At 51.1% G+C, this 25,295-nt stretch overlaps 1 protein-coding gene across 13 annotated transcripts in view; it reads right to left on the bottom strand.

Annotated features, from left to right (window-relative positions):
- The window catches only part of Mapt (microtubule associated protein tau), a 97,432-nt gene extending 73,168 nt beyond the window's left edge, over positions 1-24,264 (bottom strand). For 7 of the 13 annotated variants that reach the window (XM_041635543.1, XM_041635544.1, XM_041635541.1 and 4 more), the window contains exon 1: positions 24,052-24,204. The gene's annotated coding sequence lies outside the window, so the exon portion shown is untranslated. Of the gene's footprint in view, positions 1-24,051 lie in introns of all 13 variants that reach the window. The other 6 variants (XM_041635545.1, XM_041635536.1, XM_041635546.1 and 3 more) reach the window with 6 other exon arrangements.
- Between the last annotated feature and the right edge of the window lie 1,031 nt (positions 24,265-25,295).

Raw genomic sequence — 25,295 nt, forward strand, 5'->3', positions numbered from 1 at the left:
CACGGGAGACCTGGATGCGGAGGACTTGAGTCATCTTCACAGGAGCACCCAGAGCCACAAGGGGCCTGAAGGTGGAGCACCTCCAGAATGTCTTACTCTGGTTTAGATCAAGAGTAAACCCATCACGAAGGTGTCACTGTGAACCTGGCCATGACCTTCCTAGGTCTGGGGACGGGAGAGTCCTGTTCTGTGAGATCCCCAAGCCTCATCTAGACCCCAGTTCCTTTTTTTCCAGATGGTCTGGTTCTTGGTTGCTAGAGGCTTCCAGAAGGCAGAGGTTTGTGTAAGTCACTTAATTCATGGCCCCCAGCAGCAGCCATCAGACGGAGGGAAAGAGATAGGATATTTGGTACAATCCTGCTTCCAGTCAGGGTCCCCACGGCTGATCCTTTCAACATCCTGCAGAGGGAGACCCCACTATGCCTCTCCATAGGGGAATGAGTCCCAAGAGGCACCCTTAGGGTGTGGCTCGTGAGTGGCAGAGAGAGGTATTTGGAATGGGGCTTCATCCCTGCGGCACAGCTCCCTGGAGCTGCTGGTGGTCCTGCTCTCTGATGCCCCCCTCCCCCTTCCTTACAGTCCCCAAACCCTCATTTAAGGAGGTTAAACCCTCCCTCTGCCTTTAGTGCTCCCTCCAGACTAAGTCCAAATCAGACACACCTCCCAGGAACATATTAATTCCCTAGCTTAGTTGCCAACATTTGACAGGAGGATTTTTTTTTCAGATGACCTCACTTTGTAGCTCTGGCTAGCCCAGAACTCACAATATAGACTTTTTATTCACAGAGATCTGCCTGCCTCCGCCTCCCGAGTGGTGGGGTTACAGGTATATGCCACCATGCTTGGTGCCAAGAGGCAATTTTGACGCAGCAGAGTTGTTTTTTTTTTTAAATTTTTGTATTACATTATAGTATGCGTGCATGTGTGTGTGTGTGTGTGTGTGTGTGTGTATGTGTGTGTATGTGTACGCTCCAGGGTGCACAAGTGGAGGGCAGAGGGCTAGTTTTTGGAGTTGGCTCCCTCTTTCTACTGTGTGAATTCTGAACTCAGGTTGTCTGACTTGGCAGCAAGTGCCATTACCTGCTGAGTCGTCTTGCCAGCCCTGATGGCAGTGCAGCTGATCTTGGAAAATTAGGATGATCTGACTGTTCCGGGCTCTTATTCTCTTAAGAGGCCAGCATCAGTGGCAGTGGGAGGAGCCCCATGGCAGCAACTGCAAGGGGCGCTCGGTGGCATGATGCTTCATTGAGGTTTTTATACCCCATCTCTTGGTGAATAAGAAGGGTGCTGTCACCTACTACTGTGCCACCCTTAGGCTCCCCTGTAGGCTGCTGAGCCCGCGCAGGGCCAGCTGTCCTTCCCTGTCGGCTGCTGAGCCCGCGCAGGGCCAGCTGTCCTTCCCTGTAGGCTGGGAGCTGGGTCTCTCGGCACTCAAAGCCCGTGTGCAGGGGGAGGATGCTAAGCAGCCATTGGACTCTGGCTAGGTTGGGTTTGCTTAAGGACACACAGTGGCTGTCAGGGCCTCAGGCCAGGTATGGAGTTCATCGACAAGGACAACTGCTTCTGGAATGTCCCCACTGCCAGCTCTGTTCCATGTTTCCCACCGGTAAGGGACACTCAGTCCTGATGGAAATCCAGGTGTGGGGCCACCTGCTTGTAATCCCAGCATCTGGGAGATGGAGGTAGGAGGCTCAGGAATTCAAGTCTAGCATTACCTACATGAGACCCAGTCCTAAAACCAAAGCAACGAGGAGACAGCTTAGCGGTAAAGAGCACCTGCTACTCCTGCAGAGGACCCAGGTTCAATTCCCAGCGCCCACAGTGTGGCTCACAACAACCGTGTTCTTCAGTTCCAAGGTTTCCCAATGTCCTGTTCTGACCCCCACAGTCCCTAGGCACGAGTGTGGTGCACAGATACACATGCAGGCAAAATACTCATACAACCAAAATAAAATAAATCTGAAGTTTTTTTTTTAAAGATTACAAAACAATCCAACAAACCCCAAACAATGGAGACGTGCATAGAGGTCTTGATCCAGTATTTTCAGTTCCTGACCTAACTGCTGGGACAAATGAAAGGACATTATCAGCAACCTTTCACCTAAATGTCTGCAGAGGGAAACAGAGTGAAAAAAAATCTCCTCCGTCAGACTTCCCTGGATTTGCACTGAGCCATGTCTCTGTCCTGCTATGCGGCAAAGCTTTGTGATGTCTGCAATGACCTGTGCGGCTGGGTGGGACTGGATAATGCTGAGGACCAGGCAGGACTCAGGTGCACACCAGTGTCTACTATCCTTCAATCTGCTGCTACTCTGACTTGGGCCCAACAGCTGGACCCTGCAGATTGCACCTCGCAGTCTCTGTAGGTTTGCAGATGACAGGGATGTGTGCCGTGTTTCTGTGGGACTTCAGCTCATAGGAAGGTGCCCGTGCAGTCACCCTATCCCCACGAGACAGCTGCAGTCTGGTAGTCCTGGGGGACTGGGAAGGGGCAAGAGTAGTGCCAGACCACTGGTAAGTGGGCAGTGGACTGGCGGGGGGGGGGGCAAGACAGAAAGTTCACAGTGATGAGGGGAGAAGAACTCCCAGGAAGCAACACTGGGGCTTGTAGGGCCAAGCAACCTCTGCAGTGCCCAGAGAAGATGCAAAGAGCTAGGGGCCCATTGGATGGTTAGTCTCAGTCTCCCTAAAGCGGGGTAAACAGAATCTGCAAGTGTACGGGTGCAAACTCATTACGGAAAGATGAGGTGAACCAGGAATGTTCCACCTGTCTCATGCTCAGTGGCCACCCCCTCATCTCCAAATAGAAACTCCAAAAATGGCCCCAAGGCCTGGGACCTGTACCACATGTGTGTCCTGCTCAGGGGTCTGAGCATGATGGAGCCTAGGAAGAACAATCTTGGCACCCGTGCTGTAAGCCCCTAGCACGTCTGGAAGGTTCCCTTGGCTGAGGCACCCACGTGCCCAGGCTAGTCTGCCAAGGCTGGTAACAGCATGGGCTTGACATAGACTCTGAGAACACCAAGCTACCATGGTCTCAGCCCCTTTAACTCAGATGAGAATTAAATCCTACCATGTTCAGGGGTAGGGTTAGGTGGGGAGGCAGGGAGGAGAAGAGGACCCATGGTGACGTAGCCTACACAGATGTAAACCAACCCACTCTAGATGTGTAGGCTCAGTAACCAGGATTGACCGTGGGCAGAGCTCTCTGTGTTGGGGGTGAGGGATCTTTTGTGGGTCTCCAGAGGTGAGGCAGGTGGGAAGCTGGGGCTTAACAATGAAGTCTTTGCAGCCTCCCTCCAGTTTCTTTCTGGCCAGCATGCCTGATGTAGGTAGAAGCAGTCAGCAGAGAAGAATTCACGAAAGAGGTGAAGAGAACCAGGAGGGAGGCGTGGTCATGGCAGATGACAGCAAAGTAGGTCCAGTGGGCACTGTAGGAACCATAGCCCGGGCGACTTAGAGGCAACAGGCAGGTGTCCTTCACCATTCTGGAGGCCGGAAGCACTGGTGGACTCTATGTCTTTCCCACAGACCCTCATTCATGAGGGCCCCTGTTTCACCTAAGCTTTGTCTCCTTACCCCGTCGCCGAGGGGGCTGAGGATCTAACACACATTTCAGACACACGCCATTCAGATCGTGGCCTACTCCATATGAGCAGAAGGGTGGAAAAAGAGTTGGCCAGTTTTCCAAAATGATGTCTGCTTTAAAAAATACATTACTATAATATAAGCAATTCAGGCAGTTTTCTAGGATCTTAGGTGATAGGAAATCTCTTCACGCGCGACTTGTATAACAATAGGGGTGAGGGGCCGGGTTATGGTTCAGACAGTAAAGTGTTTGCTAAGCATGCACTAAACCCCAGGTTTGATCCCCAGCACCACACAAACTAGGTGTGGTAGTGTGTCCCGGTAACCCCAGCGCTGGGAGGTGGAGGCAGGAGGATCAGAAGTTAGTTCGAGGTCATTCTCAGCTACATAGTAAGTTCGAGACCAGGGAGAGTTACTTCAGACTCTAGAAAATAACTAATCTACTTTTTTTTAAGGTGTAGCCCAGGCTGGCCTCGAACTCGTGATCCTCCTGCCTCTGCCCCCTTCAGCAAATCCTACCGGTGTGCGCCACCACAACTGGCCTAATCTATTATTTTTTTTTTAAAAAAAAAAATAATAAGCCCTACTGGTTTAGGGAGAAACTCAAGCGTAGCAAATGGAGTCAATCTGTCGCTACCTTCATTTGTGTGGCCCTGTAAATGCTTTGTAAACGCTCCCCACAGCTGAGCCATGTGTGGGGCCCTTCACACATGTCTACCCTAGCATAAGTGAGCACAGTAGGTCTCAGGAGGGGTGGGACGCCCGCTCACTGGGCGCCTTACACATCACTTCTACTCCTCATGCAACTCTGCAGGGGGGGCACTACTATTTTTAATTTCCAGACGAGGGACCGAGCTCAGAGAGGTGAAGCCATTTGTCCATTACAGACAGCCAAGACACAGCTACGGTCAGGCCTTCTGTCTGGGCTCTTGCCAGTGTATCTTACCTGCTCTGCAGGATGACAAGAGGAGGTGGGTCCATGTTATCTCACATCCAGCAAAGAGTGGGCCTGCCTGGTGGGAGGCGCAGTGAGTGGCCAAGAGCCCCCAGGACCTCCAGGTAACCCTGTGGGCAGGCCAAAGCACAGGTGCCATTGCCTTTCTCTCTGTACCATGTTTGCCACTGGGAATGCCCTGCCTCCCTAGGCAGTGAAACCTCACACGCCTAATTGATTTTCTTCCACAGCAAACGTTGTTGAGTTGTTCATGCCAGTGGGGACAATTGTGCATTTGCCGAGGAAGCTGATCTTCCATTGTCTGCTGAAGGATCCTGGGGATTGGGGGGGGGGATGGGTGGGAGATGCTCAGCCCAATTCCAGCCTCAGGGGAGGGGATCTGCTCAGCACCATTGCTGTGCCGTACTGAGCCTTCTGAGGGATTGGTGCCCTGGTTGCTTCCTGGGGTGGAGAGATGGTCCCTAAGGAGCAGTCTCCAGAAGGTTCTCTCCATCCTTCAAAGGAAGTGGTGTGTATCTGTGTGTCTGTGCGTGCACGTGTGCACACGAGCTGGGCAAGGAGGGATTCTGGAAGGCTTCTGCCCACCATAATGGGCTGCTTGGGGAAGGACTGGGCAGCAGCAGGGCGTGGAATCTGCACCCAGGGAGGCAGGGGGATGGAGACAGGCAGCATCCGTTTCTCCTCTGCCAAACAGGAAATGCTACCAGCCCTGGAGTGGCCCGGAGCATGCAATGAGATCATCTGTCTGTATGAAAGCACCAAGAGAAAAAAATAGCAGTGGGGTTATTTTTGATTTAAAGAGGATTTGCTATTAGAAAACAGCATTGTCTGTGAGGGGTCACATGACATGTAGGACCCTAGTGACTAGTTGGATTGTCCCAGTCTATGTCAAGGTAGAGAGTTAAACACAGTAACCCATTTCACCTTTGCTCAGCTGTCCCATCCATGTTTGCCTCAATGAGAACACTTGTTCCTGGGTTCAACTATATATGTTCTATGTATGTTTTTCACAGACACATGTGCACACCTATGCATGCTATGCTCCTAATGTATTTTGTTGCTGTTGTTTTGAGAAAGAGTTTCTATGCTTTGTAGCCCTGACTGTCCTGGAACTTGCTCTGTAGTCCAGGCTAGCCTTAAACTCAGAGATTCACCTGCTTCTGCCTCCCTAGTACTGGGATTAAAGGCATGTGCCACCACTGCCTGGCTGCTCCGAGGTATTCTATCCCTATGCCTCATCTAGAAGGTTCCTCTGTCTCTGGCTAACTGGCAAGGGCATAGTGCAACAGCTTCCATCTCTCTCTGTGACATAAGATGGTTAGTGAAGATCAGAACTTCCTCCCCAGGGATGCCACCCTGGTCACCTCCACCTGGGGAACCTTTTGAAAGCACAGTCTTCATAGCAAGCCTTAAACTTTTGGGCGAGAGTAGGGAGTGGTGATTGGGACAGGGTCTCTGTGTTTCCCAGGTTGTTTCTGATCTTAAAGCCCTCCTGATATAGCCTCCCAAGTCTAGAATTACAAGCATGAACCACCAATCAATCTGGTTAAGAAGCTTCCTATGCTGTGTCCCCACTTTGAGGTGAACTTACTGTACATACTTTGAGGTGAACTTTAGCAAAGCCATACATACACTCAGGGAAAAGAAGGGAGATTAAAAAAAGAGTGAACTTGTCCTTTCCTGCGTCCCACTCACAACTGCTCCCCACAGAGGCTGCCGTTGATGCTGAGTTCAGTCTCTCCTTCTGAGTGTGGCTTTACAGACTGCAGGCGCCGTCTTTACTAACTCACTGTACCAGTCATGCCCACCCTGCTCGCCAAGGAACCATGCATGCAAGGTGCATCTCTAGCTACATATTGACTTTCTTTAAGGACCACGTTCTATTAAGCAGTTCCTCCCTGGCTGTCATGTGACAGATGATTCTGCATGTGTAACCTCTGCTCACACGGGAAGGATGAACTCCCAAGAGTGTGCTGCTCTGCCGCCTGGTCGCTAGGCTGTGGTCATAGCCCACACCGTTCCGGATCTCTGCCATTTGGGGCACAGTGAGGACATCTCACCGTGGTGAGCGGCAGCCTATTATAGCAAGTTCATTCTCTTCTCCTGCCTTTCCTCCTTCTCCCATGAAGCGTGTTTTCTCTTTATAAGCCCTGAGTATTTGGAGAGCAATCCTGGTGTCTAAGAACCATGTTCTATTCTGGGTGACCCCAGATCTCTTGTTGGTCTAGAACTGTGGATCCCATGAGTGTGGGGGAACCGCTCTGGTATGAAAGACAACGGTGATAAAAAGGAACCTTTACCGAGCTGGCCTGTGCTTACCTCCGAGCTGGCTTGGGAGGAGCGCTCCTCACATGGGAACATGGGATGTCAGTCTTTGACAGTGTCCGGTCCAGTGCTTTTCAGAGTGCGGTATGACAGAAAATATGGAGGCACTTTGACCCACTTTCCTTGAAAGTCCTCTGGGAATCCTGACGCAGCAGTATTTTCTAGCACCTTCTAGGCCTGTTGTCATGTCCCCCCTTTAAGCAGGGCCCCACCACCCATCATTGTAAGGACAGGAAGCCCCACAGGCTGTGAATTTCCTAGCGGCAGCTCTGGTGGCAGAAACAGTGTAAAAGCTGGGTGTGGTGGCACGAGCCTGTAAACTCAATTCTTGAGAGGCTGAGGCAGGAGAATCACCATGGATTTGAAGCCAGCTGGGATACAGATTGAGCTCAAATCCAGCCTGAGTTACAGAGTGATACTATGTCTCAAAAAACTAAATTTAAATAAATCAAGGTGTCAGGGGGAGGAAAAGCCCTTTCCAGGTGGTACCAGCTATCCTTAGCGTGTGGCCACATCACTCTGATCCTTCGTGCCCTTTCCCTTCCCCCACATCTTCAGATTGAATTTAGGGCCTTATGCATGCCAGGTGAGTGTCCCATCACTGAGGCCTAGCTTGTCCCCTCCCCTGTTTCTGTTCTAAAATCACTAGGATAACCCAGCCTCCCTTCTTCATCATAAGGCCCTTATTATAACCACGGTTGCAAAGACCCTTTAGCAACTAAGGTCATAGGCTCTTGGGGTTAGGACCAGATACTTTTAGGGAACATTCTGTAGCCTCCTACTCCAATGCAAAATATTTTTTTGCTGTCCAAAAATAACTGGACACCTTGCATGCTTTTCATAGATTATATTTTTAGTTATGTTTGTATGTGAGGGAGTAGGAGATGGACAGGTGAGTGCAGGTACCATGGAAGCCAGTAGAGGGCAGTGGATTCCCCTGAGCTGAAGTTACTGGACTGGGAGCTGGGTACCTTGGATCCTCTGAAAGAACAGGAAGATCTTTTAAAAAATGGCCATCTCTCCAGTTCTTGGGCATCCTGTGTTTTATTTTGTCAATTCCAGTTGTTTAAAAAGAAAACATTATGTGTGTGTGTGTGTTTTGCCTGAATGTGTGCATGTACGCCATGTGCCCTTGGAGATGAGCAGAGGACATTGTATCCTCTGTGACTAGGGTTACAGCAGATAGTTGTAAGCTGTCGTGTGGATGCTGAGAATCAAACCCAGACCCTTTGGAAGAGCAGCCAGTGTCCTTAACTGCTGAGTCACCTCTCCAGCCCTGATTTGATACCTCTATCTGGAAACCCAACTACTGGAGTCAGCTGGAGTGCTGGTGATTAGTCTTCAGTCCATGCCACAGATCTAAGCCTGTTCACAAAGATCCATTGTCACTGATGAGGAACTTATGGCTCATGGTGCCATTCTAGTATCCAGGGAACTTAAGGCACCCGATTTAAATTTTAAAAAGACAACTGTAATACACACACACACACACTCTCTCTCTCTCTCTCTCTCTCTCTCTCTCTCTCTCTCTCTCTCACACACACACACACACACACACTGCCAAATTGTGCATGTGTTTCTACTTTTAGCATGTAAAATCCAAATACAGAACTGTAACTACTCTCTAGAAGGTAGAGAGATGCGCACATGGCCGTTGTCCAACGTCCTTCCCCTGTACATTCCTTTACTTCATTCATGAATCCATACCCACTCATTCATTCACTGGTGACTGGCACTCATTCTGTATCCTGAGTATGTCAGGGGCTGAGGACACAGAGGGGAAATGCCCCTCAACATATGGGCGAACTGAGGAGCCTGGTCCCCAGGGAGGCTTGAAAAAGTGGAATGAGACGCTGTCATGGGACTCACACATAATGGGGCATAAACAATGAGGAAAGGGGGTAAAATCGATTTGATTTGAAACTAGACAGAAACTCGTTAATTTACCAATTATCTTTAAATTCTTTTTCCTGTTTTTAGCCTTTAGTTTCAGGGAGGGAAATAACTTGTATCCGAAGACGAGTTACTTAACTGGGCTGTGTTAACCTGGGGTGGCTCCTCCTCTTCGTGTTCCTTCTGGATCCCTGGAAATTTGGGTGAGCGTGGGCCTTGTCCCTAGCCTCCCTCGGCCACTCCAGTTCTAGCAGCCACATGCTTCCCAGGACAGCCTGTCAGTCCTGCAGCCTCCACCCACTCCTCCTCAGCTCCATGGGGCTGCCTGGACTGTGGGAGTTTCTTCTCACCCATCCCTCATTGCTACAGTGTTGGGGAGCACTGCAGCCACAAACGACACCTACGCCCGGGCACAGCTTGTGTGGGATAGTTTGAGCTTTTCTTTTAAAGGAGAAAGCAACCTGTGTCTTTATTTATCATCTGGTACAAACTCTCAGGTCTCGTCAAACCAATGCAGCCAGGCAGCCATTTCTTTGTCTATGAGGGGAATGTGGGGGATGCCTGTCTATCCTCCTGCTCAGGGCTGCAGTTGACAATGGCAGGACCCACTCAGGTGAGTACAAGGATTAAGGGGAAATCCTGGGTTCAAATTCCCCATCTGGGGGCTGGAGAGATGACTCAGTGTTTAAGAGCATTGACTGCTCTTCCAGAAGACCCAAGTTCAATTCCCAGCACCCACACGGCAGGACACAACCGTCTGTAACTCCAGTTCCAGGGGATCTGGCACCCTCACACAGACATATATGCAGGCAAAACACCAATGTACATAAAATAAGAATAAATAAATCTAAAAAGATGTTCCCCATCTGCCTCAAACTAGTCAGGTGATTTCAGATTCTCGACTTTCCTGAACCCTACCGTATCACCCCAAATCTCAGTGTCTTGATGTCTTCTTTTCGTGTTCTTTCTAAATTTAAAAAAATGTTAATTTTTGTGTGCGTGTGCGCACATGCATGCAAGCACACATATGATATACATGTGGGCCACAGCCAAGGAAGGAGGAGAACCTCTGGGGCTCGGTTTTCTCCTTCCAGTGTGGGATTAAAAGATGAAACTCAGGCAGAAAGACTTTACTCAGCAGCCTCTCACACAGGTCAGAGGAGAAAGAATTATGTTTTTCTTTCTTTTGTTTTGTTTTTTGAGACAGGGTTTCTCTATGTAGCCCTGGTTGTTCCGGAACTTGCTCTGTAGATCAAGCTGACCTTGAATTCAGAGATCTGCCTGCCTCTGCCTCCCCAGTGCTGAGATTAAAGGCGTGTGAAACCACTGCTCAGCAAGAATTCTTAATGTACAGGTTTGTGTTAAAAATTAAATGACACTGTGTACATTTTATTTATTTTTTCTTTTTTTTTTTGGTTTTTCGAGACAGGGTTTCTCTGTGGTTTTGGAGCCTGTCCTGGAACTAGCTCTTGTAGACCAGGCTGGTCTCGAACTCACAGAGATCCGCCTGCCTTTGCCTCCCGAGTGCTGGGATTAAAGGCGTGCGCCACTACCGCCCAGCATAAATTTTAAAGTAAAGTACTATTTCCTTGATTATAACTTGGGGTTCAAGTGTTCTTTGCAAGTTTGGGACCCCACACAGGGGCAGGGGTTGTCCTACTAGCAAGTGGTCACCCCAGGGGCCTCTCTATTAGAGTCACAGTGAAGATAGCCATGAGTCTTATGTGGCACAACCTTTGACAATGAGGTTTCCAAACACCAACGTGACCAATCTTCTATGGGCTGTCTAGCGGGCCACCGAGAGAGAGACCCTTGTCCTTGTCCCTGCTGCCCCACATATACAGGGCTGCCATCGACACCCAGTCTGCAGTGCTGCAGGACCCACTAAGTGGAGACTTGTTCTCCAGGGTCTGCACACTTCAGTTGAGGGACTTTCTTGCAGAACTTCGTAGTTCTTTCCCTGAATACCTTTTATAGACTGAAATGGTTCGCATATGGCATCTTCTCATTGCAGCTGGTAGATTCTTTAAAACTGCTGGTAAGAATGTGGGAGGCGGCAAGGAACAGCGACACTATCTCAGTCGGAGGAGGAGCTGTGGCAGGTGGATCTCAATTCTCAACACCACAGAAGCTCCCTGAGCCATTCCCGGTAACAGAACCTGAGCCTCACCTGTGACCACCTCCCTCTGTTCCCATCACCCCCCTCTTCTGGGTCCCAGACTAAACAAAGCACAGGAGTCTGTGAGTGCAGAGGTAGGGGCTGAATGGACTAGAAGATGCACACCATAGGGTCCCCTGTCCACCAACCCATTGCCCACTCTGACTCTCCTCCTGGCAGCAGCAGCAGCTGCCTTTGCCTGCCTTGGTCAGGGCAACTGTCCCCAGTAACTCTCTCCCTGGAGACACTGCCTGAATCTTCCTTGAGTTTCTTTACACACTGCTCCCCTCACACCCATCTTCCAGCCTGATCGTTCGGAAACCCGTGGTGCTGTGGTGGCTGTGAGCTGGAAGATTTTAAGAGAGTCGGGTTTGGTAAGCGTGGACCAGTCCATGCTGCTAAATTTGGTTCTGCCGTCATGGGCTGCATGAAGCAGCAGCCTGGTTTAGAGGCTTGTTTTCAGGTTAAAATAATTTCTCCAAGCTCGTGTTACAAGTGACCCGTTCGCTGGGCATGCTTCCCAGGTCCTTAGCACTACAGACAGGTCCTTTGGCTCCTGCAGAGGTCCTTTGGGTTGGCGGAGAGTGTGGAGCCTGAAGGAGGCAGCCCCAAGGGCTTGACGGGACAGACCTGGGTTTAAGGCACCATCTGGCTCTTTCCTAAGCCCCCCGCCCCCCATTTCTTTGCTCCTTTGCAAAGAATGCTCCCCTCAACCTCATGGGAGAACGAGGACCAAGGCACAGTTTTTAGTAAAATAAACTCAACCAATAATTGCTGTGTTCTGTGTGTCTTCATACAGCCAGCCAGATCTGGATCACGGGGGAGACAGGCTGATTGGCTGGTCTGAAGTAGAACAGACAGCAATCAAGTATCTCATAGAAAATGTGCCTTTTATTTTTAGGTGTTCAGACCAGTGGGACCGTGGATCAGCAGGGAGAGACTTGTTTTATTGGAACAGGTCAGGCTCACCCAGCACCAGCCTGCATAGCTTAGGAGCACACGGCTGCATTCACCCAGGGTTCTAGCAGGCACACCCTGTAATACCAGCCCCCAGGAGGCTGAGATAGGAGGACTGCCCTGTGAATGGCAGCAGCAAGTGGTGCCACCTATGAAGGAGATACGGCCGGCAGTGAGAATGAGAGGTTCAGAGTCTGGGTGGCGGGCATGAGGGCAGGCTTGGTTTAGCAGGTGACAGAGAACATGACTGGGGATTTATGGGTGGACAGGGGGGTGACTGACAACATGTTGCTCCCAGGAGAGTCTGGCAATGGAACGCAAAATGGGTTGGACGTAAATTTTAGAATTCTCTCTAGGAAATATCATTTCTATAATGATGCCAGGGTAAGGACTAAACTCATTTTGGAAGCAGTGAAAGCAGAAGTAGAGAGACAAAGCCGGGTGGTGTCTGCAGGAAACTCGTAGGTCCACTCCGCGATGTGGAGGGAGGAAAGCGTTAAGGCTGGAGTCTGCCACACAGGGGACTGGAAGGTGGCAGGTTGCAACAGCCCAGGGGGCAAGGAGTATACGGCAATGGGTGTTGGGCTTCTAAAGGAGCAGTGAGGTGGGGGTCAGAAGACGCTGAAGCCCAGCCTTGAGGGGAAGCCAACAGCCCCTGTCAGGGTGGGCTTACACCATGGTCCTACAGATTTCCCATCGGCCCCCTACTTCAGAAGCCCTTCCATTCAGGCTGCAGCTGTGGTTCACTGGAAGAACATTTGCTCAGTACACATGAAGCCCTGAGTTCAATCCCCAGTCCTGGGGGTTGGGAGGGCAAGAAGACGACTTCCTCGCACAGGGCTAAGCCAATGAACTTCAGCGGCCGCTCAGTTGAAGCCATTCAGTAATAAGCCACCGGAGGGTCACGCTGTCAAAGTCAATGTCCGGCTCTAGTTTACTCTTGCCTTAGTTGAGTCTTTGTCACATGCTAACACCGACTGGCAGGCAGAAGCCACCCTGGGAATATTTAGAATACGAGGTTCTGTATCAAGCCTGCATCAATTAGGAAGAAACTGAAAATTCCATTAAAAAAAAAATAGGAACGCTCCCAGGAAATTCCATTCAAGGGTCACAGTTTGAGCCCGAGAGGAAGTCCCAGCCCCTTTCTGGAGAAGCCAGCATTGGCATGGGCTAGGAATCACTGGAGGTTACCACACCTAGTGCCCTGCACCCTGACTTTGGGTCTCCTCCTCTCTAAAATAGGGACAGACGTGGCTAGTTCAAATTGGACTTTGGCCACCTGCTCTTCCTTCTGGGTACAGCCTGTGCTGACTTGGTGTTCACCACAGGGACCAGCTGCCCCCGGTTGGCGGGAAACAGCGACAGGGTGGCAGCAGCTGTACCATGTCAGGCATCGGGCTCACTCAGCCCACGAGGGACCTCTGATCAGGCATCCGCAGTGGCTGCTGGGAGTCAACCCCTCCCTGAGCACTGACTTCTGAGATTCCCGAAGGAATTCCTATGGATCGTTTCATTCAAGTTCTGTGAAAACTGAGGCTGAGGCCTTACCATCCACTCCACTTCAAGGGGAGACGGAATCATTCCCACTTCACAGGCAAAGCATAGAGGTCCAGGAATTCTCCTTTTTTGCCGAACATCTCTTATTGGTCATTGGGAAATGTAATAAATTCAGGATGCAGCAGGGGATGATGGCCAAGACTACGTGGTGAGCGGTTCACTAGCTTCTCTAATTCAGTCTTGCCAGCGACAAATGATGGATCAAATCTTTTAACGTCTTATTTTTAGCCTTGGTCCTGACTGTCAACTTATAGCACGAATTCTGCTTATCAAAAGATAATTTTTCTGCAATTCTCCATCAGCCATTAAGCACCAGGATGTGATTGTTTATGTTTTTGTGTCACCAAAAGGCAAGCATTTTCAGTGCGCTCAGTTCTCATTAGCACTCTGCAGGGAACAGCGCAGCCGTGATTAGCCTTTTCCCAGGCACAGCCAAGGGAGGGACTCTGGAGCCTGGAGGAGGAGCCCAGCACTGAGCCACCCGGGAGGCCTGTCATTCCCAGGGATTATTGGAGGAGAATATTCAACAGGCTTAAAGAAGGTCCTGGGAGTGTGTAAGGATCTTCCATTGATCAAATTTAGGATTTTTTTTTTTTTGGTGTGTGTGTGCAAAATTTATCTTCCTAGTCTGATCTGGCTGCGTAGGTATGGGGCTGAGGCAGAACCGAAGTGCCCAGAACAGATTGAGGCCATGCAGTATTTCCTGTGTTCTTTTGGGAAAAGACTAAGCAGGGAATAGGCTGGTAATTTCCCCAAATGCTGTCCAAGTCTTCTAGGCCATGGGCAGCTTTGAAAGAGACCTGTTCCTACTGTGGTTTCCACTGTGCCCCAGAGGCATCCGGTGGTTACGCTGTTGAATTCACATAGCCAACTTTTCCTCTGACTAGTAACATAAATGTACTTGAATTCTGAAGTACTGCCAATATCAAAGTTAAAAAGTGACCAGGTTTTCAGCAAACTCAATATAAAAACTTCAGACATTCAATAGCAAATATTCACATTTATGGGTGTGTGTAACTAAAGACAGTCTTTAAGCTTCTCTTAGGACTGGTCTCAGATTGTTAACTCATCTGTAAACCCATTTTTTGGGGGGTGGGGGAGGCAACCAGGGAAGGACATGACAAGAGAAATAACTTGGTGAAATAAGTGTTCCTGAGGCTTGGTGGGGATGGCTCAGTGGGTGAAGGGCCTGCCACACAAGCATGGAGAGCCAGGTTCAGACCCCAAGCACCCACATAAAAACCAGCGGTGGCAGCATCTGTCCCTAACCCAAACGCTGACCGGGCAGTGGGGGAGGGGTGACAAGTGGACCCTTCTGGCTAGTCAGTCTACTGGAAATGGAGCGCTCAGGGAAGGCGTGGAGGGGCAGAAGAGGTAGCTCGGCAACTAAGAGCAACGCCTCCTCTTCCACGGGATCTGGGCTCAATTCTTGGCACCCACACGGCAGCTCAAAACTGTAACTCCAGTTCCAGGGCATCTGATGCCTCTTCTGACCTCCACAGGCAGAGGCACACGCATGGTGCACAGACATACATGCAGACAAACATTTATACATAAAAAATAAAAAAAAATTTAAAATGTGGGGCCATAGAGGGAGACACCCAACCCCAGTCTCTGGTTTCCAAACAGTCACAACAGGCAAGCATGGGGTCGAAGGAATTTAGATTTGAGCCTGATGTGTTTCCTATGCGAAGGATTTTGGAGTTCTGGGGGCCTTAGAGACAGGCAAGAATACACCTGCCTTTCACTTAACACAGCAGTCTCCCCGATAGGTGCCTTCCTGGCCTCTTGCAGTAAGAAATGAAAAACCAACTCGTCAAGGCTGGGGTCCACAGGGCCTGTCTGCTGCCAGGGCAGCCTCCTGCCACAGCCAAGCTCTTGCTCAAGGTCATCTAGGCTGTGGGAAACCTTCTCTGTCTATCCTATTTGCTATCCTAATCATATAACGTGAGCCATCACATAGCTATTATATCTTGCTACAACAATTGCATCACTTAAGTAAGTACAAGCTAGGGGCTGGGGAGACATCGGTTAAATGCCTGTGTTAAAGGCGTGAGCACCCACACTGCCTAACCTGGCTTGTACATGGGTGCTGGGGATCTGAACTCAGGTCTTTATGCGTGTGTGACAAACATTTTACCTCCCAAGTCACCTCCCACCAAGCCTAGGAACCCTTACTTTAGGTTCTCAGAGCTACTGATGCTCATCTGTAACCCCAACAGGTGAGCTCAGGCAGGGATGGAGACAGGAGATCCCAGAACTCATGATCCAGCCAGTCTAGTCAATTACCTAGCTCTGGATTCATCAAGAGATGTTGCCTCAAAAATAAATAGGGGCTGGAGAGATGACTCAATGACTAAGAGCACTAGCTGTTCTTCCAGAGGACCTGGGTTTGATTCCCAGCAGTAATATCACAGCCCACAAACATCTGTAACTCCAGTCCCAGAGGATCCAACACTCTCTTCTGGCCTCTGTGGACACCAGTCACATACATGGTGCACACTCTTACAGGTAGACCAAATGCCCACAGACATAAAATAAAAATTTTTTTTTAAATATTTATTTATTATATATACAATATTCTGTCTGTGTGTATGTCTGCAGGCCAGAAGAGGGCACCAGACCTCATTACAGGTGGTTGTGAGCCACCATGTGGTTGCCGGGAATTGAACTCAGGACCTTCCGAAGAGCAGGCAATGCTCTTAACCACTGAGCCATCTCTCCAGCCCAAATAAAAACTTTTGAATAAGTAAACAAACAAATAAGGTAGAAAGCAATGTAGGAAGGTACCTGGTGTTGTCCTCTGGCCTCCACTGCATATCCACGTGTACATAGCATGTGTACACATACGCCACACAAGCCTGCACACACATAAATACATTTTCCCCCCCAAAAAATATAAGCATGGTTCAGTGAGATGTCTGAGCAGGTACAGCGCTTGTTACCAAGCCTGATGACCTGACTTTGAGACCCAGGATGCAGATGCTGGAAGGAGAGAACTGACTCTCACAGACTGCTCTATAAACTCTGCAAGTGAACTGTGGCATGCATACACACACATTAAGTAAATAAATACATGTGATACACACACACACACACACACACACACACACACACGCTCAAGAAGCTGGAGAGATGACTATGTGGTTAAGAGCCCGTCCTGTTCTTGTAGAAGACTCAGGTTTGGTTCCCAGCACTCACACCTGTGGCTCATAACTACCTGTAAGTCCAGGTAAGTCCAGCTCCAGGAGATCAGATCTGATGCTCTTCAGCCTCCGAGGGCACCCTTACATACATGACACACATTCACACACACATAACTGAACAAACAAACAAACAAAACTAAAAACGATTCCTAAAATGATTTAAAACTGATGTATCCTGATCTTAGTCTTGATCCCGTGGCGGAGAAGACTTCTTTAGCGTGTTATATTGAATCACACACGGCTCTGCTTATTGAGTGTTTGGAATCCCCAGGTTCTATCTCCCAGGAGTGTGTTTTACTTAACATTACTCTGTCTTTTGACATCATTTGCCATGATGGCCGCTTACCTACTGGCTTCTGAAGGATGGGAATCACCCCTTTCGAAATCTCCCCACAGGCAGGGCCTTCCCTTTACCGCCATTACTTTCTCAGTCCTGAGCAGTGGCTTTTATTGAATGAGTAAATCAGAAGCCCTCTGGGCCTGACACACGGAGCCAGGTCACCCTTCCTGGGAGGGAGGGAGGGAGGGAGGGAGGGAGGGAGGGAGGGAGGAAGGGCAAGTGCAGGGCATGCAGGGAAGGCTGGTGTGGGGAGCTTGCAGTTTATTCCTGGCATGGAGCGGGCTTCAGGAAGGAAGCAGACAGAAGCGGGACAACAGATAAGTCCCTGCTGTGGCAAGAGTCCTGTGTGTACATTTAAACCTGGGTGTGTGTGATCTTGGAGATCCACTTCCGCCCAGACAACAATGCCTAGTTCCAGAGGATCTGGACTTCGTTCCTACTTGGTATAATTTATCCATTACAGCATATTCCAATAGTGGCTCAAGATACCTCCATATGCTATATCACAGGTGCCCGTCCAAAGGATCCTGTTAAAGGATGCCATTTGCTGAGCAGTCACGTGCCAGGCCATGGTGAGCACCCATCACCTCATTTAAACTCCTTGGGAACCTTCTAGTCAGGCATTATTATACCCTGGGTCACATATGAATATATTAAAAAAAAAAAACTCCCCCAGAAGCTAAGCACCACCTTATGTTGGATTGCTGGGGGAGATGGGACTGGCATCCAAGGACTCTAAACCAAATGACCTCTGCTTGCAGGCCACTGCTCTGTGCTGGGCACCTGCTCTCCAGGCACTTACACCAGTTCCTTGAGTAGCTGAGGTACAAGATACATTTTCTGGGATTTCCTATTGAGTAGCTGGTTGGGCTCAGTGAAGAGCCTGCTGGACCATGAGCAGAGAGAAAAGGTTAAGATAATGGCCTGGAAGTCACTTGAGATCTTATTTTGCAGAAGCCCGTTCTATGCACACCCCTACGGAACAATCCAGAATGCCACATGTATCTGGGGTGAACTCAACACTGCCTCCCCACGAAGTCTAGCAGCTGGAGGCAGGGAAGAAATTCCTGGCTAGCCACTCGGTTGGCAAAGTGACAGCAGTGAGGCAAGTGTGACTGTGTGGGCTCCGACCCTGGCACTGGGGGGGGGGGGAGTAGGCGGGAGTCTTGCTCCCTTGCAGTCACCTCACAGAGAGCAGCAGTGAGCCTGTGGCCCAAGCAGTCTCCGTAGCACCAGAAACAACGTAAATGCAGCTCAGGGTCTCACCAGGCAGCCAGCACAGCCTCCAGGGCCACTGTTGCCCAGGAAGACCTGGGATGCTTGAAATGAAGGCTTCTTGTGCCCACAACTCTACATATGTATCAGAGCTGGGCCTCAGCTATGGGTGCCAGTGCTCTACCCCTGGGAGGGACAGCATCTAAGACATCCCCCAACACTTCATGACTTCACCCCACCACAGCTGAATCTGACTGATCTCCAATCTTTGTGTATATATGCTTTGAGTGTGTGTGCGCATGTGTGTGCATCCGTGTGTGTGTATATAGGCATAGTTGTACGTATGATCACATTGGGTGTCTTCCTGCATCATTTTTCACCTTATTTGTAGAGACAGAATCTCTCAGTGAACCCAGAGGTCGTGAATCTGACTAAACTTTCTGGAAAGAGCATCAGGGGCCCACCTGTGTCCATCCTTGCCCAGCCACTAGGGTAACAGATACATACATACCACAGCACTCAGCTTTTATGTAATGGCTGGGGAACTGAACTCAGGAAGGTCCTCATGCTGGGGACAGGCATTTTAACAGCTGAGCCATCTTCCCAGCCCTCCATCCCCAGTCTTAATTAATAGTTGTCTCTGAGTCAATCACACCTGGCTGCCCCTTCACATAACAGATGAGTCCAGGACCCCTGAATCAGGTGGGGGGTTAATGTCCTTGGGGAAGATTCCCTCTCTGTTTGATAAGCAGAGCACCAAGATGGAGCAAAGTCCTTTGCTCCAGATGTCAAAATCAGACACCGAACACTTAAGTCCACACACCTGTAACTTAGTCTAGCCTGTGATCCAATCAGGTTCTTGCAAAAAGACCGGGTAGTTGGAAAGCCTGACTAGGTTCCCAGGCTAGCCCACAAAGGTCTATTAAACCTCATGGAGCTTAGCTGTATGCCACGTGCTGAGCATCCTGCGCTGGTTATGAAATCTCTCTGACTGCAGCATTTCTGTCTCTCAGGGATGGTAACAGTTACACTCTGTGAGGTAGCTGTGAGGACCATATGAGGTCACCTCCAGCAGCCTGCAGTTCTAGAAGACATGCAATGCATGTAACTGAGATAAAAAGTGCCAGAGAAAGACCGTTTCTGCAAAAGGGCTTCCCCATGCCAGTGACAGTGCCATTTGGGGACTGCTCTGTAATGTTTAGCAGCATCTCTGGCCTCTACCCACAAGATGCCAGCAGCCACCCTCTTTGACACAACTACTTTCCAGGCATCTCAGCCACCATCTGAGGACCATGATTTTCCAGGAAAAGATCCATTGAGCAGTTAGGGACGTCTCTCTTTCTCTCCTGGCCAGATACCCCTAATTCCTGTGGGTTGAGTAGCCAGAGGGGTGCTTCTGAGGGTGAAGAGAAATGACGGTCTTGGAAGTGTTGATGAATGGAGGACAGTGGAGGGAGAGGAGAAGGTGAGGGTCCCCACCTGCATTCCAGTCACCTGCAACAGGACTGTGATCACCTCATAGGTGGCCTCTTCTCCCCTCTCCACGCTTCCCTTTTCACCAACAAGGGGCAGGGGAGCCACCTGTGGAAGCTATGGGAGCAGCAGTAGATCACAGGCAGCTGTCTGGGCACCAGCTGGACACGCGGGAAAATAGATTGGATTTGTCCCCAGGCTTCCCAGATGCTGTGACCTTGAATATGCATCCCACTCTACTTTCTCTCCGATACCCTCCTGACCTCTGTCTCTCCATTTAATTCACTTATCTGTTAAATGATTATGGGCCAAATACCTATTATATGTCTAGCTCTGTAGTAAGTCTCTAAGAATATTTTATTTTATTTTTTTTTACAATCTCCTTTGAAGTGATTCCTTTTTAGGAGGGGATCAAAAAAATCTTAACAAAACACATAGAAGGGAAGACATTGTTGGAAAGGTTCATATATTCAATTGGAAAGACAATGCATCTTTTCACACACAGCCAGGGAATCACAAAAGTCACATACAACATGCTGAGGAGAGATGGAGAAAAACAAAAATCCTTAAAGTTTTAAATCAATGGACTGGATGTGTTGATGTTAAAAGGGGGAGCAGGAAAAGTCAGTCTACACAAAGGGCACCAGAGCCCTGTCTAGCCTTCCAAGGACGAGGGGGTCAAAGAGCTTGCTCAGTACAAGGGCTCCTTTTCCCGGTGGGAACAAGCCTGGCCTCACCTCAATCAAAGCATTACTAAGTTTTCTTCTTGCAATTCCTGGGCACTATCTGTTTCCTTTGTTCATCTCTAGGGAACAGAGCCTAACACTAGAAGCCACTTAAGAACCACGCCCTTCCACCACCATGCATGTGTGTGTACAGGGTCTGTGCAGGGCCAGATAGACACACCACGGGCTGGCTGTCACTTAGCTCCCCCCACCCCACCCCCACCCCTCACCCCCGCCAAAAAAAAAAAAAAAAACCTAGCCAAGCTAAGGAATACTCAAATCATCCTAAAATGACCTCCAAAGCCAAGCCAGGTTACTGCTATAATCTATACACATCTGCCAGCAAGGCAAACAGTGCACAAAAATCAGCAGACATTGCAGGCAGCTGGGGGAGGGACGGGCACACTTAGCTGGATAACCATTTATTTAGAGAAGCTTTGCAAAATGGCGAGTCGGCAAGCAGTTCTTATGTGGCAGACGCAAACGGCAGCATCAAACACAGATGACATCTCAGAACTGTAACCACAGAATTAACCTACAGAAGGTCCACACTTCCTTTACTGCTTTGAGACCCGACAATTGAAAGGGCAGGGCAGGGATCTTGCAAAATTTGGGCAGTTCTGAAAAGCCCAGGCGGGTGCCAAAAGAGATCTGGAGGGAATGGTTTGTCTGTTCCAGCTCCCACCATCCACCCAATGCTAACCAGCCGGAAAAAAAGACTAGGAGCTACAAGTTTCTGAGCGCTAGAGAGTGAATAGGGCCTCGGGGGACATAAAAGGGCTCCCCCATCTGCTGAGGTAGTGGTTGAAGTCTTAGCTCTTGTTGGGTACTTGAACTCCTTTGGATGAGCCCAGGGTGGCTCAGCACGCCACAGCCTCGGCTTCAGCACAAACTCCTAGCTCTGAAGTGAAGCAGGTTTGCTAAAGCTAGGGCCGAGCCAGGAACGGAACCTCTCAATCTCCGCACAAGGGCCAAGCAGCAACCCCTGATGATCTTTCATTAACAACCCAGGCCTTGGCGACCACAGTACGTCACACGACAGCCAATACAGTGCAAAATGGAGCGAATTCGAAGACGCGTGGTCCATGCTTTGTTTCTGCACTTGGTGAAATGTTCTCCATCCCCCCCCCCCCCCCCCCCCCCGTCGATCTCCCACCTACAGGACTGTGACACCTTTGCCCAACTGGCCACAATAGAAAACCTCCCTCTCAGGCTTCCCTATTCCGCGCCCACTCCAAGAGCCTGGCTTCTTCAGGATCAAGAATCCTGCTCCCAGCAGTCCGTCATGGGGTCATATTTGAATCCATCCTTCAGCTGCTCGAAATCTCTATCGGGCGGGCCCAGGCACGACGCCACAGCCTCAGGCCGCGGTCTGGCCGGGAGAGGGCGTTCCACCCCCAGCCGAGACATTTTCAGAAATGCAGATCAAGCTGGGCAGCCGACGTGGGCGATTAGGCCCTTAAGAGGTGCTCGCTTGGTTTCAAAACTGCACGCCTGCACCAGTATTCAGTGGTAGAATTAACCAGAAAACCTCGAAGACTGGGGCTTACTGCAGGATGGGGGAGGCTGCTAGGACCTGTTCGATTTCCATCCCTCTCCGGTTTCAAGGGGGGGTTGTAAATGTGGACTTTTAAGTGAAAGTCCCTCATTTAAATAATATTAACAAAATAATGTCAGTCAGTATGCCTATAATAAAAATACAGCAGATGTGCCTATCTGGATGGCTGTGGTTGCCAGTGCCGATGAGACTAATGCTCAGGTCAGGGATGGGGAGCTCCTTCCCCGGAGTCTTCCAATAGGACAAGCTGGCACTGACAGTCTACCCCAGGATTCCGACTCTCTGCTGAGTAAGGGGCCGGGTAACGCCCAGAGGTTCCTCCTCTGGCTGGTATGGTTCCCATGGCAACCCCTAACCCTCCCCCCTCTTCCCCATGGGTTGGGAGGGATGGGTGTGGCCGCTGCATCCCAGGGCCCCTCCTCACACTCTCCCACCGGGAGAGGCAAGAGGTCTCAAAGGTGGTGGTGGGGAAGCCAAGTTTGCCGAATCTCCCCCATTCCCGAGGGGGATGGAGCCCCTAGCAGTGAAACATGGTGGGGTGTTGTCCCCAGGACTCCCTGGATGTGGGGAGGGATGTGGTTCCTCTGAGGACACCTGCACACGAGAATCCACCTCGAATACCACCCGTGTGGCTCAGTTAACGCTCCCGGAAGCTGTGCCGAACTGGGGGAGAGGGATGCGCGGGTTCACATACATTCCATGCGTGCCCTGGGGGCTGTGACTAGACCCCAGCAGGTCAGTAGATCCAACAAAGGGTCTGAAATGAGTGGTGTGGGAAAAAAAACGACGGAGCTGCGCGCCGCGCGTGGGTAAATATCCTCGTCGAACGAAAGCCAAAAAACCAGGGCTAGGAGGGCAGATCCTAAATCACACAACCTCTACGAACAAAGCAGCAAGCTCCCTACGAAGACCCCAGGTGAACGACCGGGTGAGCATGGCGCAGAAGCTAAACGCCAGGATCATCATGACCCTGCTCTTCTCTGCGGGTCCTCCAAAGCCCGGCCACGGCACTTGGCACGCTACGATAGAGACGTGACTCGCCGCAAAAAGATGGCACCTCGCGTTCAGAGGGGGAAAAAACCGGGGGAGGGGTAGCAGCGGGGAGGAGACACATCCTACTCTCCCCCTCCTCTCCCACCCAGGTCCACACCCACTGCCGCAGTGAGGGGCGAGCCCTGCGCGCCAGCTCGTGCCTCCGGCAGGGAGCGCACAAGCCGGGAGCCGGGAGCAGAACGCAGAGAAAGGAATCCGCCCTGAAATGCACCTGCAGCCCCTGCGCAGGTCTGTGCTGGGCTGTGACGGTGTGAGCCCTCGAGCGGGGAACCGCGGCTGGCAAGCCCGCAGACACCGCGAGGCCAGGTGATCGATCCCTGCCTCCGAGCTTCCACATTGGGATCCGCGCACTACCTTCTCTCGGGCACGGGGCTGCCCCTGTCACTGTACCAAGCGCGCGCAGGGGGAAGGGCGGCTAAAGTGACAGCGCCTGGACCCCTCCCCATCCTCTCGATTCCTCCCAGCCCCCAAATGTCCCCTGCCGGCTTCTGAAGGAGGAAAAGGGGAGGGGGCGGGACACCGCCTTAAATCAGGGCCAGTGAAGGCCCGTCAGAGTCCCTGTCAGGGAGGTGTGGGAAGAGGCATGCAGGCAGTCATCTTTTCTAGGATCCAATCCACACCTTCCTTGGGACTGATGGCAATCGGGGACAGAGAAATCTGATTTTAGGTTCAGTTTCGGGAGTCATCATTGGACCCCCATCCACACACACAGACCCACGCCCATTGCGGCAAAAGCTGTGATCCAGAGCACAGAAAAACCCCCTCCCTTAGGTCACCGCCATCCGCGCCCCACCCTGCTGGCACAGACGCCCCCTCCCCCCGTTTGCGTGGAATGGATGGTGCGGACCCCAGCACACACAGACACACGCATTCACCCGCGTGCGTACATCTTTTGCACGCGTTTCCTTCCCAGCTCCCTAGCGCCGAGGCCCCCTCCGTTGCGTCTGACTGATGCCCAGCGCCCTAAATCCATATTGGGGCGAGGGGCGGCAGGAGGATGACGCACAGGGGGCAGATGGGGATCGGATTTCAGAGCTGCGGCACTTACCTGATGATCGACAGAAGGCGAGGACAGAAGAGGACAGAGGAGGAGAAGGTGGCTGTGGCGGCGGCGGCGGCAGAAGGTGGGCGGTGGCGGCGGCGCTGCTGCTGGTGCCGGAGCTAGTGGGTGGCGGAGACTGGGAGCGCGCGCGCCGCCGAGAGAGCGCGTTCCCGAGGCCGGCGGGCGGCGCAGGCGCGAGCCACGGGAGCGCGACACTCGCGAGGGGAGGGGCGGGCAGTGAGGCCTGCGGGGCGCCTCCCCCTCCGGCCACCAGAGGGCGCGCGCGAGCGACCCACAGCCCTCCATCCCCATCCCCGCGCCGCCAGGCTTCGCCCTGCTCCTCGCTTCCCTTCTCGGGTCCCGCCACGCCTCGGGCCTCCGCTCTGACCGCCGCGCGCACGCGCGTGCTCCGTGGCGCACGCGCACCCCGGCCTCCTGGGGCTGCAGCCTTTGTCTAGTCCAGGGGTCTCCTCCCTCTGTCCCCGTGGGTTCGAGGCGGAGCGGCGTGCCGGTCCTTGTTGGCTTTTCAGCTCACTTTTGCAGGCTCGCCCGGCGGCACTCGTTGGACCCCCCCCCCCCCCTCCCGAGGCCTCTTGCTGGCGTCTCCCAAAATGTGGTCCTCTGGATAAAGGCCACTTTTCCAAGGGCCGCTGTTTGCTTGCTTTCTTCTCGCCCCCCCTTTTTTTTTGGTTAATGGCCAAAGTGAATTATTTCTTTGACAAATCCTCTTGAAACAGATTAACTTTGATCATAATACAGTTTAGAATTTTCTTGCAAAAAAAATTTTTTTTTAAGTCAAGGAGCATTCAAACCCACTAGGTATCTTAACCGTGACCCTAGGGAAGAAAAATCTTCAAATAGATAAGTTTTAATGATGGCTTACCACACTGCAAAGCATTTTCACAGTTATTTTTATCTCGTTTGTTGAGACACCTTTGAGAGCTGAATTTTTAAGGTGCTTGCTGGAGATGGCCACTTGCTGGATGTCAGGCTTCCGCGTGGAAATTGGGCATTAGTCCTCTTTCTAGCCAGGTAGCCGTGGGCTGTGGCTGTGGTTTGTTTCTCATCTCCCCAAAGCCCAAAGCTCTTGGACAGCTGGAGCCTGTTCAGATGCAAGGACCAGCACCCAAATGGCATCTCACAACTGTCTGCAGATCTGGGGGGTCCCACACCTTCTTCCAGATTTTAAGGGCACTAGGCATGCCCGTGGTACACATACATACATGCATGCATACTTAGCAGCAAAACAT

This window comes from Microtus oregoni, unplaced genomic scaffold (assembly GCF_018167655.1).
Source record: "Microtus oregoni isolate MIOR12 unplaced genomic scaffold, Mior012 000048F_ref0000485, whole genome shotgun sequence".
Lineage (NCBI taxonomy): Eukaryota > Metazoa > Chordata > Mammalia > Rodentia > Cricetidae > Microtus > Microtus oregoni.